Genomic DNA, 9,449 nt, shown 5'->3' on the forward strand with positions numbered 1-9,449 from the left:
CTACACACACACACACACACACACACACACACATGCATGCACAAATGCGCGCGCACTGATGCTGCTAAGCAGCTGCCTCCCGAGGTGTATGAGTGTGTGTGTGTGTGTGTGTGGGAGTGCGTGTGTGTGTTTGTGTGCGTGCATGTGCGGGTGTGCGTGCGCATGTGTGTAAGGCTGAAAGGGAGGGAAGAAGAGAGGGAGGGAGGGAGGGAGGGAGGGATGAAGTTGGAAAGGCAGTTGCTATTCTTTCTCTCTCTCTCTCTCTCTCTCTCTCTTTCTGTTCTGCCTCTTTCACTCTGCTCATAGTGCCAGAGAGTGGTGCTTGAGGGCAGATTGCTCTGGAAACGTCAGGCTTGCTCCTTAAGAGTCCAACCTAAACCAGGTCACAGGAACAACACTATAGAAGCCTAACACCATACGAAATATAGCACACGACCAGAGGCTAGAAGCACATGCGTGTGTTTGTGTATGTGTGTGTATGTATGTCAGTGTGTATGCTCTTTTAAGCATAGCTAAATCTGTTCACATGGGTGCTTGCATTTGTGTCAGATCATGTGTTGGAAAACACGCATCTGCGTATGTTTGTGCACATATGCATGTGTGTGCGTGTAAGTGTGTGAGTGTTCATGTGTGTGTGTGTGTGTGAGTGTGTTTATGGTGTGTGAACAGGGGGGTGGTGGGGTGGTTGGGGGGTGTGGCATACAGTTGTCACATGCTCGGACTCAAACAGAATATCTGATGTTTTGCCATCTGCCACTCAGATTAGCTTGAAATCCCTGTTCAGCTTCCACCAGACTGTCTGAACACAAAGGGAAACTACCCTCAGCCTGCCACCACCATTATGCACAGGGGGTCGCTCCTGTGTGTGTGTGTGTGTGTGTGTGTGTGTGTGTGTGTGTGTGTGTGTGTGTGTGTGTGTGTGTGTGTGTGTAACATAGCCACCACCATTATGCACAGGGGATCGCTCCTGTGTGTGTGTGTGTGTGTGTGTGTGTGTGTGTGTGTGTGTAACATAGCTACACCACCATGCTTGTTTTTCCCAAACGCGTAGCAGGGGCTCATTAGAATTGTCTGAGGAATTCTGAGAATGTCCTTGTTTCTCTTTCTCTTTGTCTCTCTGTCTGTCTCTCTTTCTCTCTTTTTCTCTGTCTCTCTCTCTCTCACTCTATCTCTTTGTGTGTGAGAGACTAACTGTCTAACTGTCCTTCGGTGTGAAATGATGCACACTTTATTATGCACGCTGGGGTGCTTTTAATGAGAGAGTTACCTGACTGAAATCCCCACACAAACACACACTGAAGACCACAAGGAGGCCATGCATGCCCATTAGCCAGTGACAACGATGACATTGTGTTGTAATCTTCAAGGCTTCACACTTTTAATGAGTTCTGACATGGTGATGAGGGCCTGGGCAAGTGTCTCAGACAGCATGAACGTCTTTAGAATGTTTGCATTCCTCTAGATTCAGATTATTTACTGCAGTGCTTTGTGCAAAAAAAAAGCTCATCTTAATAACTTCAAAAGAAGACCACAGACAATAGAGTGAGCATATTGCCCATATTGTCCTTAAAGGGATCTAAAATGAAACGGCTTAAAACACCATCATCCTCCTTAAAAAAAATAGGCCCCCACCATCACCCACACCCCCCCCCCCCACACACACACACACACCTCCTAAATTCTGCAATGCCAGAGAGTAATAAGAGTAGCCAGCGAGGCAGAGAGAGAGAGGGATAGAGAGGGAGAGGGAGAGTGTTTCTCATCCTCTGCTCTAATCCTCTCTGTTCATCTTTAATGCAGCTCCCTGGCCTAGATTAGTAATATCAGACCAGGCTATTTTTACCTCCTGCCTCTGCCTCTGCTCAAGGGGGGGGGGGGGGGTTGTGCGGTGACGCGGCAAAGTGACAGACCCACACACACACATATGTATATAAGCATATATGCATCCATGCACACACACACACACACACACACATATGTATATAAGCACATATGCATCCATGCACACACACACACACACACACACACACACACACCGTATATAAGAGTATAAGAACATGCACATACACGCAGGCACAATTCCCCACATTGCATCCTGACCCAGAGAGGATACTCCAGCTTATGCATCCTGCACACACACATACACACACACAGACACACACACACACACACACACACACAGAGCCACCTTTATGCTGAGGAAGCCTTCTGCTTCACACTAGCATCCTAGTGGTGACAGAAAACCCTTTGTGTCCCACAGGCAAAAGCTACCATCACAGAGCACAGAGAGATCCCCGGTGAATGCTAGCATATTAGCCACTAGCCTGGAAAATGCTTTCACTAAAAACTGTTTTTACGCTAGAGAAATTCTGTCTTCCACATCGGACAGGGAGTGAATTTTTTTACACACAGAATCCTCCACCTGAGGAAAACCCAACAGAGTGCAGAATCCTACACAGCCCAGCACACCAACAGAGTGCAGTTTCTTACACAGCCCAGCACTCTCACTTTCACACAGGACTGAAACCAGTATGCATGTCCAGCAGTCCTTTGTGTTATACAGAAGGACCTCTTCCCTCAGGAGAAACTGCTGTACACCAAGCCATGGAGCACACCCATAGACACTACCCACAATGCACCGCTACACAGGAAGAGCTCTGTGCACAACACAGGCGAGGGTCTCTATTGTAGCGAAAAAAACAGTAGTGTCCGCACCAAGAGCTGTGTTACTGCTCTGTACAGACTAATTCAGAGAGTGTCTTACCAAATATGAAAACAACAAGCCATTTATAATTCTGATAGCAGGGTACTGATGCTAGAAGTGGGAAGGGGGGAGAGGCTTTGACAAGTGTTTTGTTCGAAAGGAAAAAACAGATATCAAGAGAAAGCAGGGGGTGGAGTGACGATATTAAAGGGAGAAGTTGTTTAAAAGGATTATTTTCTCCCTGTGCAGACACGAGGGGGGGGGGGGGGAGATTTAGGACCTACAAAGGCACCATAAACACACACATTAATGCTAGAACACAGACACATGACAGCAGACAACACAAACATTTAAAAGGGGAAAGTGTCAAGGTCTGTGTATGTGTGGGTTGATGTGTATTCCCTCTGTGTTTGTGTGTGCCAGGAGTGTGTGTGTGTGTGTGTGTGTGTGTGTGTGTGTGTGTGTGTGTGTGTGTGTGTGTGTGTGTTTGTGTGTGTGAGGTGTGGGGTGGGGGTAGAGTGCCTGGAGCCAAAATTTGAACATGTCGACCAATTTCAACTAACACGTCCCACTCAGCCCCCATATGAGCCTGTGTGTAAGTACGCAGACGTGTGTGTGTGTGTGTGTGTGTGTGTGGCAGCAAATTAACCTGTCACACACACAGGAAATTAATTTATGTTTCCTAATACATGGTAACAACCTCCCACTGCTGCTCACCAACAAAAACAAGTTCCCATCACACACACACACACACACACACACACACACACACACACACACACACACAAGATAGAGGGGAGCATAGAGGGAGAGGAAGGAGAAAGGGGGGGGCAAGAAGTGAAAATAAATGAGGGGCTCACAGAGAAAGAGGGGGGGCATGGAGTGAGAGAGGGACAGGGAGAGAAAGAGAAAATGAAAGAAAGAAAGAGTGAGAGTGAGAGAGACAAAAGGAAGAGAGATAGATACAGAGGGGGGGGGGCAAAGAGTGAGAAGGACGGGGGGGGGGGGGACCAGGAGTGATACACATATACAGCTCTGGAAAAAAATCAAAAGAAAGACCACTGTACATTTTCTGATGTCATCCGACGGTTGCTGAGTGTCATTGGAATGAGTTGACGGTCATATTAAAGTTTGCAGTGGTCTTTTCATTTTGACAGCATGACCGTCAGATAATTTGAATATCACTCAGCAACTATAGTATGACATCAGCAAAATGTGCAGTGGTCTCTTATTTTTTTTTCCAGAGCTGTATATACAACAATGACTATTACTAGTAATAATATTATTGTTATAAATGCCATCTATCTGCCTATGTTTATTTCTGCACACGTTGACCATTTTTTGTCATAACAATAAAGCCTTGGAATTGAGTGAATGGGGAAATCGAATTGAGAGGGAGGGAGAGAGAGAGAGGACAAGGAGAGAGAGAAATAAAGAAAGGCACAGGGAGAGAGAGAGAGAGAGAGAGAGTCTGTGAATAAAGGGGTGTGAGAGCACATACAACTAATTTCTATAGGAGACTGTGAGCCTATAAAAGGCTGATTCTAGGCTCCACTGCGTGAGCTGGGCGCTGAGATGGATAGATAGATGGATAGATAGATAGATTGATGGATGGATGGAGGAATGGATGGAGAGAGAGGTGTGCATTGTCAGGCAGTAATGGGGCAGAGCGAGGGTAGGGTTTATGGGATGGAATAATAGTGTGGGTCTGTGTGGAGCTCTAATAGAGGCTTCCCATCCCCATTGTTCCTCCTCCTCCTAGTCCCATTTGCAGCCCTCGCTGAGCCGGGGCGAAAAACTGCCCACAGCCATATCTGACATCGTGTGTGTGTGTGTGTGTGTGTGTGAGAGAGAGAAAGGGAGCGATAGAGAGAGAGAGAGGAAGAGAGAGGGTGTATGTGCCCTGTAGACTCAGGCTTATTTTAATATTTACGTTAGATGTGTTGCCATTGGCAGGCATCCACAATATGCTACCCTAATGAATATGTCTGCAGAAATGAAAAAAAACAACAACAAAAAAAAACAGACACAAAGGGTCTCCATTTTCTTTCTTGCCCCCCATTCTCCTTTCCCTCTGCCAGATTAGCACCTCTCTCTCTCTATCTCTCTGTCTCCCTCCCTCTCTCTCTCTCTCTCTCTCTCTTTGTGTGTTCTCTCTCTCCTCTCTGTAAGGATGACGTAGTCTCCAGTCTGGCTGTGTTTTGTGCAGGGAGCAGAGCGTCAGAAGCGCGCTCACATGTGCTTGTGTCTGGCCTGGGACCAGTTACAGACCAGCAGGCACTCATAGGACAGAAGAACGAAAGAATAAGAGAGGATGAGCGAAGGAGAGAAAGGAGGACGGAGAAGGAGCGATGAGGAGTGGGGTGTGTGTGTGTGTGTGGTGTGTGTGTGTGTGTGTGTGTGTGTGTGTGTGTGTGTGTGTGTGTGTGTGAGTGAAAGGCTTAAGTATTCATAATAGCTTCACTCCGGGGGGGGGGGGGGGGGGGGGGGGCAAATTCATCTTCCATCCCTTTTCAACCCTCTCTCTCTGTCTGTCTCTCTTCTCTCTCTCTCTCTCTCTCTCTCTCTCTCCCTCTCTCTCTTCTCTCTATCTCTCTCTCCCTCTGTCTGTCTCTCTGTCTCTCTCTCTCTCTATCTCTCTCTCCCTCTCCCTCTCTCTGTCTCTCTCTCTTCTCTCTATCTCTCTCTCCCTCTGTCTGTCTCTCTGTCTCTCTCTCTCTCTCTCTCTCTCTCCCTCTCTCTGTCTCTCCTCTCTCCTACTCTGCTGCAGGGGAGAGAGGCATACTAAAGCAGGAGCTTCATGCCGCTCATCTGATGTTTGATGGGAGCTTTGGTCTCTATCAGAGGGAAAAATGTACACCCCCATGCAGGGCCCCACACCCACATGCACACACAAGCACATGCACACGCACACGCACACACGCCCCCAAACGCACACACAAGCACATGCACACACACACATACACACACACACACACACACACACACACACACACACACACACACACACACACATACAAGTGCACCAACACGCAAACACATTGTGCACCAATTACACAAGCAAAAACATATTTACAAACATATACTGTACACACAAACACATGCCTCCTTACAGCATGCCCCTGATATTTAGACTTCTAAATCAACTTGTGCTGAAGTAAAAATGGCCAATCAATAGTGGCTGTGCTGCCATTTCAACTCACTGGAGACGCTGGAACAATTGAATTACTCAGTAACTACCACATTTATCAAGTGCACTGGAACTGTCTGCTTACTGTCTGTATGCAAAAACAACTCAGCCCACTGTGCTACACCCCCATTTGCTCTGCAGCAATTCAGTCTTCTTCCATAGGCTTCTCCACAGCAGATATCGAGTAGATGCATTGTGTTTGCTCTGAATTTGAATCAACTAATCAATGCACATTTTCACTGTATTTTTATTTACTTTTTATAGTTCTCTTTTATTCTAGATATTAGAGTAATGGCATATAACAAAAGGATATTTGAAATAATAATACATAAATAAATAGAGACTCTGTCTGGGACACTTTTCCAGAACCACACCACGATTTGCAGACTGGGGACCTCCACCCAACAGAGACTGGGGCAATAAGGGTTCTGGAAGTGGGGCACTAAATGACCAGGGCAATAAGGGTTCTGGGAGTGGGACACTGATGGAAGGGCCTTTATTACCACACTAAAGCCCATTTCAGCACATGGTGAGGGGGTGTCTGTATGAAAGAGAGAGAGAAAGAGAGAGAGAGAGCTTGTAGACAAAAAACATGAGATTCTCCATGTTTTGGTGTAGGGCAAAATGGAGCTGTGTTCATGGGCAGGCCCAATAATTCACAGCATACAATGGTTTTGTAATAGCCCCCCTAAGACACATGTCACACCAGATATGTGTGTGTGTCAGCGTGTGTGTGTGGCTTACAATATGCGTTTATTTGTGCGCATATAGTACTTCAGCAGAATAGAAGTGATACAAAGTTGTAAACATGTTATAACAACACAACAAGGTTTTATATATCGGTTTCTATTTAAGGATCAGCTGCAAAGCCAAATACACAGTCACATGCTGAATCTTATGGAACAATACTAGATTGTTTTCAGCCCAACACCACAATGAAACAAAGTTCCGAGTTTAGACTGGACTTTCCCTCACTCCCTATCCCCCTTCTCCCTCTCTCTATCTCTCTATCTGTCTCTCTTTCAAAATTCAAATATTGTTGATTCTCTCTCTCTCTCTCTCTCTCACACACACACACACACACACCCACACGCACCCAAACCCACACCCGCACACACTGGACAAAGATGGAGGCGGAGAGGCTGGGGATCCCTCTCAGGTCACACGGCCTAACACGCTCTTATAAAACAGTATTGAATGGACTCTTATGTAACACACTATCAATTCCCAACCATCTGGGTCAACAAAGGCAGAGAATGATCCATTCTACTATGGACAGATCCTGGCACACCACAAACAAAATGTACACAGAAAGAGAATAGTGAGAGAGAGAGAGAGATGAAGAGAGAAAGAATAGAGAGAATAGAGAGAGAGAAAGCGATAAAGAGAGAGATATAAAAAGAGAAACAAAGAATAGAGAGGGAATAGAGTGAGAATGAAATGAAGAGAAACATATAGAGAGAAGCAGAGAAAGAATAGAGAGGAAGAATAGAGAGAGAGAGAGAGAGAGAGAGAGAGAGAGAGAGAGAATGAGGTGAAGAGAGAAATAAAGAGAGAGAAACAGAGAAAGAATAGAGTGAGAGAATAGAGAGAGAGAGAGAGAGAGAATGAGGTGAAGAGAGAAATAAAGAGAGAGAAACAGAGAAAGAATAGAGTGAGAGAATAGAGAGAGAGAGAATAGAGAGAGAGAGAGAATGAGATGAAGAGAGAAATAAAAAGAAACACTTTTTCTTTGTCTGGCCAGTGCTGGACACACGAGCGGCCCTGATCGACCAAGAGAATCCATATAAGAGTGAAACAGAATGGGCAAGGAGTGTGTGTGTGTGTGTGTGTGTGTGCCTCGACTGCAATGGCTTTGAAGCTCTGCTACAGCTCTTAACACAGCCAGAGACAAGGCCAAGCCCATATGCACACACCCACATACAATATGCTCCCACACACACACAAACGGCTGGAGACACGCACACACACTAACACACACTCTCTCTCTCTCACACACACGCACACTGATGGAAGTAATGAAATGGAGGCATGACCAGCCCTGCCCTTTTGTCTGCCCCTCGGTTCCCATAGCGATCGGTGACAAACGGCTGCCCGTGCCCTCTGCCACGATCGGCCGTGAATCAACTGGCCGAGGGAGAACTCCGGTGTCAGCAGAGAGCTGTGTGTATGTGAGTGTGTGTGTGTGTGCCTGTGTGTCTCTCTCTCTCTCTCTCTCTCTCTCTCTCTCTCTCTCTGTGTGTGTGTATGTGTTTCAATTTGTATATTCAGGGCAGCATGTGTCTGTAGAGAACTAGGCCATTTCTATGTGCTAAAGGTCTCAGACATATAGAAAAATAATAGGCTCCACTGAGAGGGTGTATATAGAAGGTCCCTGTGCATGTTGTATCACAGACCAACTAGGTATGTGTGTGTGTGTGTGTGTGTGGGTCTGTGGATGTGTGGTTGTGTTAATTGCTCGGTTGCTTATTGTACCGTGTGTGTGTGTGTGTGTGTGCGCATCCAGATGAGTGTACTACTTAAACAACATTATCTTCCTAAACACAACGACTTTGATCGAGTAATTATGCAAAAAAACACTGTTATAATGTCACTCGACACACTCCATTGGGTAAACACGGCACAGGACCCCCCCCCCCCCCACACACACACACAATCACTTTATATCCCATCTAAACTGCATGACAGAGGGCAATGAAGCGTGATCATGTTCATAGTTACCACAGCAGCCATTCATAGACCCCCAAAGCAATTATTTAAGAGGCATTTAAGAATGAATCACTTTAATATTTAGGCCAGTGCAATTACTTATGAATATGGGCGTACATCTTGGGGCAACACACACACACACACACACACACACACACACACACACACACACACACACACACACCATGGCCTCTCTACACCCGATGACTCACAATAGGACCCTCACTGAAATGCCTGAAATGACATGAGTGACATGATATGTTTCTGGCACTGACATGAAACTAAAGCCCTCAATGCAAACACAACATGATGAGCCCTCATGCAGCCCAGAGCCTGACGCCCCCTAGAGGCTGGGGGTCCAGTGGAGAGGCAGGGTGGGTAGAGGAGGACTGGGCCCTCACGGCACAGCAGACCGCTCCTTTAGAAGTGTTTGTCACCCCAGACCCTGCTTCTGTGGCAGAGGCCGCTGACGCAGACAAACACTTCAGGTTGCCAAGGAAACTGAGGCAAGAGCAGGCATGACAGAGTGTGGATGTACAGAGACGCTAGTGCAGACACAAATACACACACACACACACACACACACACACACACACACACACACACACACACAGGCGTACACACACATACTCACACACACACACCCTCTCTCGCTGTCTCTCTCCTCATACACACATGCATTTTAAATACCCGTTGACACATATAAAATGAGGTGACTTCATTCACCCGAATCAGTGGCTGCTCATGGGGTGCACACCCTGAAGCTACAGTTCCAATTAAAATTGTGTGTGTGTGTGTGTGTGTGTTTGTGTGTGTGTGTGTGTTTGTGTGTGTGTGTGTGTGTGT

The sequence above is a fragment of the Alosa sapidissima genome, chromosome 11 (genome assembly GCF_018492685.1).
Source record: "Alosa sapidissima isolate fAloSap1 chromosome 11, fAloSap1.pri, whole genome shotgun sequence".
NCBI classification, from domain to species: domain Eukaryota; kingdom Metazoa; phylum Chordata; class Actinopteri; order Clupeiformes; family Clupeidae; genus Alosa; species Alosa sapidissima.